Source organism: Silene latifolia, chromosome 6, assembly GCF_048544455.1.
Source record: "Silene latifolia isolate original U9 population chromosome 6, ASM4854445v1, whole genome shotgun sequence".
NCBI classification, from domain to species: Eukaryota; Viridiplantae; Streptophyta; class Magnoliopsida; order Caryophyllales; family Caryophyllaceae; genus Silene; species Silene latifolia.
Genome location: NC_133531.1, coordinates 5,409,138 through 5,419,969, shown reverse-complemented (window position 1 = coordinate 5,419,969; position 10,832 = coordinate 5,409,138).

Sequence of the window (10,832 nt, the reverse complement as noted above, 5' to 3'; positions counted from 1 at the left end):
ACTTTAGGGGGCGTGTTAACAATACAATATCTCAATAATATTCACAAATATACAAGGCAATTAGTTAGTCCTACAATCAAGCAATTAGAAGATACATACACATTGTAATTATAGAAAGATTTCTTGGTGTATATTCTCTAGTGTATAGGCTCCTATTCTTAGCCATAATTAGCCTCTCCCCTACTCCTATATAAACTGTAAATTCCACTCAATGTAAATTATAAATCATTCTATCAAACCTTCATTGCTTTACAAGTATCACTCTCAAAATCATGTCATTTCAATTGGCGTTGATAAGCATCGTCATATTCGTAATGTTCAAAATCATGATATCTATGGAATGACTAGACTCAACATTTGAAGGCATTCGTGGGACTCTTGGGATTTTGGACTACGTTGAAACCTTTACCTCACTCAAGTCAGTGTATCATGTTACCTGCTGCAGATTCGACCTTCATGTTATGTCATATCCTGTAACTAGTTCTGTACGAGACGATTTTATGTAAGACAGTCTTAAAGTGAGGGTGGCATGTATATTGAGAGTGTTATGTATATATATATCTTTTTTTAACTTTGCCTGCCTGATGTTATCAAATCTTGCTACAATTTCTCTTCTGCATGCATTGACCAAGTTTTCTGGAATTTTGTCAATGGCTATATTGCAATTTGCAAATACAAAGTTCAGTGCCAGCTTTGATTGATCAACTGGAATAAAGTTTTAATTTTTGTTTTGGCACAAATACTTATTTGTGACGGACACTTTTCATCACAAGCTTGTGACCTCCTAGGCTCTCACATGATGTAAGTAAGTAAGTGGAATAACAAGTGGGAAAGCAAGTGAGACGGAACTTGTGAGACGTATTGTTGTTTTGGATAATGGGGGTCCGGCAATCGCTATTTTTGAGGCATACATTTTTTATAAAATTGATTGTCAAGGACTAGCCCTCGAAATATCTGAAGTGTGATCTTGTCCGTATTTTGTGCTTTGCTTATTAATTCGAAGAATTGAATTATATGGGTTTTACTTTAATCAGACTTTGGATGAAGTTGGCGAGCGACATGATCTGTCTTGTGAAATTGTTCAGTCCATTTTGCTTCATAAACATTACAGTCTACAGAGGAAGAGAAGAGGTGGATGATGACAATTGTGGATTGCGAAATTTTGTTGAGGTATGATCAAAACTGACTCCATTTTCATTTACAGTAAGTTTTGGTTAAGGTTGTCTTTCAAGTATAAGCACCAAATTAAAAGTTACCTTTGACATTTGAAACTTTGGGTAATGACTCTCGGTGTTGTTATTGGAAGACGGACTTATGGGGTCTAAGCCTCGTAAAATAGTAGGAATGGTAATGAATACTACTGTGTATGTGTTTAATCTTGCTATCGTTACGAGAAAACTGATATAATTCACCCGTAATATGGAGATGGTAATGAATACTCTGTATATTTTCTTGAATACATTGAACTTCTTTTTATATATTGTAACATTCAACATGTTCTTGCTCATGCTCGACCAAGCAATAGGAACGTCGTTTTTCAACAGATTTTTTGACATTACGAAACTCCGTTCCCAAGGAACTCCAAATTGTGAACTAGTTCATCAAACTTTGATCAAAACGTACGAGACAAGTCACCTTTTAAAAGATTAGAGAATCTTACTGAAAGGATGCTACTTTTTTGTAAATTCTACTGTAATAATTATTTGAAATCCACAAATGTCTTAATCTTTTAGGATTCACATCTTTCCTGACTATATTGTAGCGCGGCATGTACTCTATTTTTTGGGTAGCTGTTGAGCCAAACGCTCAAACAAATACGGAGTACAATTTTTTAGGGCAGCTCACCAGTTAGCATTGTGCTTCTAAATGCAGGATGTCTTGCTGTACAATTTTTTGGGACATCACCGTTGGAACATCAATGGAGAATAATATGGAATTTTTTTCTTAAATGGGGTTTAAATCCAAAATATTTACAAAAATAGGGTTCCTTTCAAACTATTTACAAGGAATGGGTCCACGTCATCACAAAGGACGGATTTTTAATTTTTTTTAATAAAACTCAACATCTCGCTGTCTCACACAGCGAGTAGTGATCAATGACTTCGCTCCCTAACATGCTTCCTTCATCCTCTTCATTCTCCTTGCTCCTTCCACCAATTCACGAACTACCACCACCATTCTCTTCCTCTCACTCCCCTTATCAAATAAACACCTTTGTTTGAGTTATTAGCTTCGTAGTTTGCAAATTAAATAACCCGCAACATTGCCGCTCGCAAAACTATTTCTGCGTTTGCGGTTTCGAGGGTTGGGTATGTTACGTTAATAAACAAAGTAAAAGCTGTTCAATTTTGATTCGTTTAGTCATGTAAAACCATTATGATCTATGATTTTTCGGATTTAATCTTAACTTAAAAAATCATAGAGCCTTGTACAAGCCATGCAACAAAGTTGTTAATCATATACTTATCAATTCAAAGAGCATTTACAAGCCACTGAAGCGCCGAATCAAATCAGCAAATCTATCAGTAACTCGAAAGCCGAGAGCGGAATGTGTAAGTTGATGATGGACAGATGGAGTTCGGAGTTGGTAAGGTGACCACTTAGAAGAAGTATTGCAGCTGTTGGGGCCATTGATTGTTAACATAACATACCCAGCCTCGAAACCGAAAACGCAGAAATAATTTTGCGAGCGGCAATGTTGCGAGTTGTTTAATTTGCAAATTATGAAGCTAATAACTCAAAAAAATGGGTGTAATTGATAAGGGGACTTAGAGGAAGAGAATGGTGGTGGTAGTTCGTGAATTGGTGGACGGAGCAAGGAGAATGAGAAGGATGAAGTAAGCATGTTAGGGAGCGAAGTCCTTGATTACTACTCGCTGTCTCACACAGCGAGATGTCCTTTGTGATGACGTGGACCCATTTCTTGTAAATAGTTTAAAAGGAGCACCATTTTTGTAAATATTTTGGATTTAAACCCCATTTAAGAAAAAAATTCAATAATATGTAAATACATTGGATGATAATTTTCTTCTTCCGAAGTTTTCTCATGCAAAACACATTGGATGATAATTAGGGAGTTGGGTTTGGTTTGAAACTGATGGGGCATATTCTGCACCGCTGACCAAGTCAACACATTGAGCAAGGTCAAAGATATCCACAGCAAGTCAACGACTTAGACAGACTAGCCGATGCATCCCATCGGCTGTCACACTGGTCTCGGATGACACCGCCAAAGGGACACATACCCGCGTACTCATATCCAAGACCCCTCGGCGGTCAATACGGCCCGCCGGCCTGGCCATAGGTATCTCGGCGAGGGTAGATCGGTCTTTCCACCCGCTAGCCACTTGGCCACTTGGCCACTACGTGACAAAAGGTGAAAGCCTATAAATACTCCTCAACCTTCATTGAGGAAAGGATCCCACAACTAAAAACCTAAATACACTATTCATCTGGTAATATCTCCCTTATCTCTCTACAATACATATCTAGCCAAGTAACACAGCTTAATCCTTTAAGTTTACTGACTTGAGCGTCGGAGTGAGTACGCTTGGCACACAGCCAAGCCCTCAGTTCGTTCATTGTTGCAGGAGAGGCCGAGAGGGACGATAGAAGCAAGAAGGGTTCAACTCAAGACATTATTCTACAAGCCACGGGTGGTAACTAATAACTGCTCTCGAAATTATACCCGGAACAATTGGCGCCGTCTGTGGGAAAGACACTAGAAGCTGGTCACATTCATTCCCAAAACAACAAATCAACAAAAACCCACTCAAAAAGCTAAGAAAATGTCGAAACAACAAGAGGTATTCGTAACGGACGAAACCGAATTTTACCACGATGATGTCGTCCACAAATCTGGAGTCGAGCAACCCTCCACCGGCGGGGTAATTCAACCAGAATTCGGGATGCCAATGATACCCGACACACCGGTGCCAGCCAACCAGTCACCATCATGGGACAGTGGTTGACGTAGCTGTGAAGATGCTCCCCGGACCTAATCGCATGTACGCCCGCTCACACATCACCACGCCGACAAGAGCGGCGGAAATCGTCCGGAGGCAAGGGCCCAAAATGTGACTCCGAGAAATTTGAACGGGGCACTAGGAGAAGCCGACCCAGCCAAGACGCCGGGGGAGCCCAAAGTGGGCGCGGTAGACCCAAGTCCTTCCCACACTCGTGGGAGGACAGGCGTCCCGCCACACGAACGAGGCTCACCCCGAAGGAGCCGAGGAGTCCGACTCGGCGAGTTGGAGAAGAAGTCCAAGTCGAAGAAGGAGCCCCTCCCGCTACGGGGAAGGAGCCGAGTTAGGGATGCGAGGAGCCGGTCGCCGCGTGTCGTTCGACACGTGGTTAGGCGACCCCTCAACGCCTACGTCTTGGAAGTCCCGGTGCCGCATAAGTCAAAGTTGCCACCTCTGTCATACAAGGGAGATAGTGATCCAACCGACCACGCCGAGGCTTTCGAGTCTTACATGTCGGTATGGGAGCACCCGATGAGGTCCAGTGCCGAATTTTCCCAACAACTTTGCATGGGATGGCTCAGAGCTGGTACAAAGGGCTTCCCGACGGCTCGGTGTACTATTACGCCGATCTAAAGGATGCTTTCCTAGCCCAATACTCTTGTAACAAGAGAAGAGCCGTAGAGACATCTGACCTCCTGACTATCAGACAGAGGGGGCGAGTCTCTCCGGAGCTATGTGAAGAGGTTTGATGGAAAGGTCCAGCAGATTCGAGAAATTAATCCCGAGTGGCGGCCTTGGCGCTGATGAAAGGCCTCCCAAGGGGAGCCTTAAAAAACGAGCTCATCAAGAGCGGGGGCCTGGGTTTGAACGCCGCCAGGAAGTTGGCCGACCAAGCCATCAAGGTAGAAGACTATCACAAGACCTGGGTAGATCCCAGTGAAGCCGAACACTCGAAAAAGAAGAGTCACGAGCGGACAATCGGGACGAAGGACGCCGCGACGACAACGGTTCGCGGTCCGATGGAAGACGCCGTGAGAATAATAGATCACGGTCGGACAGTCCGACCGGAAATGTGACTCGGCGGGCGCCGGATGGAACTCGAGAACGTACCATCGAGGCGGTATAGTGAGAAGACCCCTCTCGTCGTATTCGCCCGAGCAAAACGAGGGCCGAAGTGGGAGAGACCCCCAAGCCAAAAAGTGACGGTGACACGAGCCATTACTGTGAGTACCACGGCCACACCGGCCATTTAACCAACGATCGCCGCCATCCGAAGAATGCCATAGAGGAACTGATCCGAAAGGGAAGCCTCGGCAAGTACGTTGCAAAAGGTCAAAAGACCGACGCCGCGATTCGACAAGAAGTCCGTCTTCGAGCGGATAGGAGTGATTCACGTTGTCATCGGTGGCAACGAGAACGGAGGGTCCACTCATGGGCACAAACGACACCTAAACGAGCTATACCAGGCCATCAACTTTGTGCCCAACTCGGGATCCCCCGCAAAACATCCCCGACATGACTATCGGAAGAAAGGACTACGAAGGGATCATCGCCCCTCACAGCGACCCGCTTGTAGTCAATTTGGACATATCCAACCACCTGGTCAAGAGGTGCCTGATTGACACAGGCGCATACACGAACATCATGTTTAGAGAGTGCTTTCTCGGCCTCGGCCTGAAGATCAAGGAATTGAGCCCCTGCACCAACCCCCTATACAGCTTCTCTGGAGCCGGCCCGTGCACCGGGATCAATCGAGACTCCGTGACGTTCGGCGAAAAGAACGCGGCTAAAAACGTCCTAGCTGAGTTCGTGGTCATTGACGGCTCGTCCGCCTACAACGTTCTCATAGGCCGAGTCACCCTGAGCGAGGCCGACGCAGTGATGTCCATCCGGGCCCTAACACTGCTGTACGTCTCGGACCGGGGGGAAGCGCAGAAGCTCGTCTCCAAAGACGAGAAGGACGAGGTGATCAACATCCGGATCAGATAGTCGCCCGAGGATGCAACATGCAATCCCTCAAAGAGGCAAGGAAGTCCGAAAAAGAAAAAGCCCGTCCTTACAAAGCAGAAGGCGACCTCATGGATGCAACTAGTGGCTGACTGGGGAGGGGTACCTGTGATGAGCCATTAGGGCATTGGCAATCTCGTAGGAATTTATGTAGCTGCGGAGGTGCCCAAAATAGCTGTGGACACCCCAACGCATGTTTTTACCTAATGAAAAACCAGCCAAGCCTTCCATCAAAGCAAAGTTTTCACATCAGTTATCTATCAAGATACCGACGCCGGCTCACACTGTCATACCGACAAGAGCGGCAAAATTGCGAAGACATTAGCGCCGTCGCAGTCACCCCAAGTAGTAGACGCCACTGCGAGTCCACCCCAAGAGGTAGACTCCGTCGCAGTCACTCCAAGTGGTAGACGCCACGTAACACGCTATCAAGATACCGACGCCGGCCACACTCGTCATACCGACAAGAGCGCGGTCGTTGCGAAGACATTAGCGCCGTCGCAGCTACCCCAAGTAGTAGACGCCACTAGCCACCCCAAGAGGTAGACTCCGTCGCAGTCACTCCAAGTGGTAGACGCCACGTAACACGCTATCAAGATACCGACGCCGGCTCACACTGTCATACCGACAAGAGCGGCAGTCGTTGCGAAGACATTAGCGCCGTCGCAGTCACCCCAAGTAGTAGACGCCACGGCGGTCACCCCAAGAGGTAGACTCCGTCGCAGTCACTCCAAGTGGTAGACGCCACGTAACACGCTATCAAGATACCGACGCCGGCTCATACTGTCATAACGACAAGAGCGGCAGTCGTTGCGAAGAAATAGAGCGCCGTCGCAGTCACCCCAAGTAGTAGACGCCACGGCAGTCACCCCTAGAGGTAGACTCCGTCGCAGTCACTCCCACGGTCATTCCGACAAAAGCGGCAATCTCCCTCGTAAGGCGGATACCGCGACAAGAACGCATCGCACACTACACTCGCAAAAACAAACGAAGTGTCTTGGAAGCGTTGAAACACGGTTGAGATACGCACTCTAAAACGGCCCCGGCTAAGTCGAGGCGGAAACAAAAGGGGCGCTCAATTGGGAATACAGGAAGACAACTCTGACAAAGATGAGATAAAGACCTCGGCCTGGCCGAAGGCGAAAGAAATGAATTATTATTAGAAGATGTCACAAGGTTACAAGTAAAAAGAATACGACGACGGCCGTCCCCACAGGATAAGCCAAAACGTAGCCTACAAAAGTTGTACAAAAAAAAAAAAAAAAAAAAAGAGATAGCGGGGAGGAAGGGCTGAGTAATTGGCTCCCAAACACCAAGCAGATCTGTCAGAAACTTGTTCTCATCAAGCGGACATGGCAAGATGCGAGGAGTCAAACAGACTGTAGGCTTGCTCTCCTAAGCCTTTGTCGCTGCCTGCCATCGATGTCGGTAGCCGCATTTTCTTCAAAGAGTAACCCAAGAAATTGCTTTAGCGGCCCTCCGCTTTGCCTCGGCATCCTCACCGCCCTCATCCTTGCGGCTTCTTCCTTAGCCACCCTAGCCCTCTCGGCCCGAGCCGCTTTCTCCGCGCCGCCTCCTCTCCATCTTCGCCTTCACCGCCTCCTTGGCCTTCTCCACCGCGGCATTCTCTTTAGCCTCGAGCTTGTCATCAAGCAAAGTGCTTCGAACCCGCCCCACGGGAAGGAACCATCCAGAGGAAGAGCTCCCCGATAACTTCCCTAGCAGCATCTTGACCAAATCCCTTAATCAGGCGCACATTTGGGGAGCATGACGGTTTGGAGCATATTGATGTCCACCTCCTTTTGCTTGATGATGGCCTCTTTGCCCCGAATCACCTCCTTTGGGCCTTAAACAGACCCTCGTATTCATCCCTCTGCTGAGACAGAGGTCGCACGCCCGAGCAAGGCTACTTTTCTCCAAAGAGCTTCGCACCTCGGCCGCAGACTCTGCCTTAGCACTCTCGGCAAGGACCTCCTTTTCAAATGTCCTCCCTAAGTTTTCTCTCGGCCCGGGAGAGCGCCTTCTCGCTTCTCCCCTAAGCCTCTGCTCATTGAGGAGCTCAAGCTTCGCCGACGCAGCCACCTGCTTAGTGGCGTTACGCTCATGAACAGCCCGAGCCACGGCCTTCTCTTGCTCCCTGAGACGAGCACCGGTAGCCACGTTCCACCTCGCCAGCTCCCTAATCAGCTTCGTGCCCTCCTCTATAAGCTCGGAGACGGAAGCCTTCTGGGATGAAGGGACGGTGGTCACAATTTGACCACTAACCCGCGGGCCGGGAGACGAAAGCCTTCCTTCAGGATAGAGGTTGACGGCGGCGCCTTGGTCACCAATCTGCGCAGAGGACCCCACCGCCAGCTGCCCGACGTGAGCAACAGCCGACTGCGGTTGGTCTGCAGAAATTCCATTAAAACATCAGTATCAACATTGACTTACCAGAAACACCTAATGGCACGGCTAAATTTAAGCCACAAGCTAGATAGGTACCGTGTTTGGCCTTCTTGGCCGGATGAGGCACTTCCTTGCCAGCGGTAGAAACTGTCCCTCTCCTCTTACGGATAAGGGGAGATCCCTCCGCGTCGAAATCCCCTCATCGGGAATGTCAACAATCTCCACCTTCTTAGGGGAGGGGACGGAGCGGAACCGCTGTCGACGCCGTTTTTCGCGTCCGACGCACTACGCCGCTAACAACCCTCGCTGCGCCTCCTCCTTGCTCAAGGCCTTCACCCATTGTTCCCATAAGGTCATTCGGCGACGTCCTACGATCATGGGCTAGAGCCTTGGGATGCAAGTTAGCAACGGTTTTATCTTTGTGCGCCCCATTCTCCGAAGAAGGTCCTCGGATAGGTCCGGTCCAAAGTGGTCTGCAAAAGAAACGAAGCAAGAGTCAAGTAGAGGAAACAAATCGAGGTCCGAGAAAACAGGAACATTGAGAGCGGTGATGGGCCTCACACCGACCCCACTCACCCTGCGCTAGGGCCGGTATGAGGCCAACATAGCAAAGCGGCTCATCCTGAAGAATGATCTGCGTCGGGGGGATCCATCTTTTCGGCATCCCACTCTTATCCACCTCGAAGAGCCTCATCGCCAGCCTCTCGTCCTCCTTCAGATGGACCCTGCTGGCGTCCATTTTCAGATGTTTCCGGGTGACCCATCTGTCATGCTCCGCCCTGGTCTCACACCGCAAATTAACCTGGTGCTTTGGAAGGAGCGAGCGCAGCGGATAGTCGTCCGGACCTTAACGTACACCCACCGACCCCGCCAGGTCCTTGCAAGAAGAAAGTTTGTCAACGAGACATAGCCTGCTCCGTTTGCACACTATACCATCCGACGCGCGGCGAGATCGATGGTTTAAGATGATGAAGTCGGCGGAATAAATTCACCGTCGAGCCTCTCCCTTAAAGAGACAAAGCCGGCATTTAAACCGATTATGGTTCTCATGGCCAACGGGTGCAGTTGGGCAACGGCAACGTTCATAGCCCTAATTATGGCCATAACATACTCGTTCAACGGAAACCGGAGCCCGTACTCCAAATGCCGCATGTACACGCCGGTGTGGCCCGGTGGAGGGCAACAGACGGACTGACCCTCCCCAGGGACAACAATTTCATATCCCCTACCAAAGAAAAAATGGCCCTCGAAAAGTTTCTCGAACAACCGGCAAACTTATGGGACCAAACACGGTCAAGACCGATCTTACAGACATAGCCGTGATCCATGACGTACTGTCTCCCCTCACTAGGACGAGATATTTCCTCCTCCTCACCGAAATCATCACCAAAATCACCACAAGAATCTTCATCCTCCCATTCCTCCAGAATTTGAGGATCAACTTCGGGAGAAGGAGACCTATGACCCTCCGACACGGGCCCACTAGGTCCAAAGATCGCGAAGACATGTTCACAAAGAAATTACTAGCAAGATAAAAGAAAAATTCGTTTGTTTACCTTAAAAGGAAAAAGTGCTCGCCGGATCAAAGACTCTGAAGATTGGAAGAAAAGGAAGCCCTTGAAAGTTTAAGAAAGATGAAGATTTTAGGAAAATTTGAGAAAATGAAATTAGTGACCAAAATCACGAAAAAACTGCCCTATTTATAGGAAAAAAGCCCATAAAGAAGGACCAATCAGAGCACAGCCCATGAAGCGACAGCCAATCAGCGAGCAGACACGTGTCGAGCATGCAACCACGGAATGTCAATCGTCGCAACAGTTAAACGTCAATCAATGCAACAGTGACCAAGCGTCTTCAACACGCCCATTCACATCTCTTCGACTATTCATCTTCCTCAAACAAATTCCTAGGTATCTGGTCACCGCCGGCCACCTGATCAACCAAGCCAGGAAGCACCGGCCAGGGGCAATCAAAATCAACCGGCACTCTCAGCATTGGTCTCGGCCAGCGTCATGTTCTTTTCCACATCGGATGCCCTTTACGCATCCATGTGGAGGGGGGATATGGTATACGGTACGGCCTAACAAGAAAAATTTTCTAAAAATACTTATGCAGAATATATGCTCAACGTACATCGGAGCCCATACCACGGCATAGACTACGCTGGGGGCAAATTGATGGGGCATATTCTGCACCGCTGACCAAGTCAACACATTGAGCAAGGTCAAAGATATCCACAGCAAGTCAACGACTTAGATGCGGACTAGCCGATGCATCCCATCGGCTGTCACCTGGTCTCGGCATGACACCCGCCAGGGACACATACCCGCGTACTCATATCCAAGACCCCTCGGCGGCGAGTCAATACGGCCCGCCGGCCTGCCATAGGTATCTCGGCCGAGGGGTAGATCAGTCTTTCCACCTGCTAGCCACTTGGCCACTTGGCCACTACGTGACAAAAGGTGAAAGCCT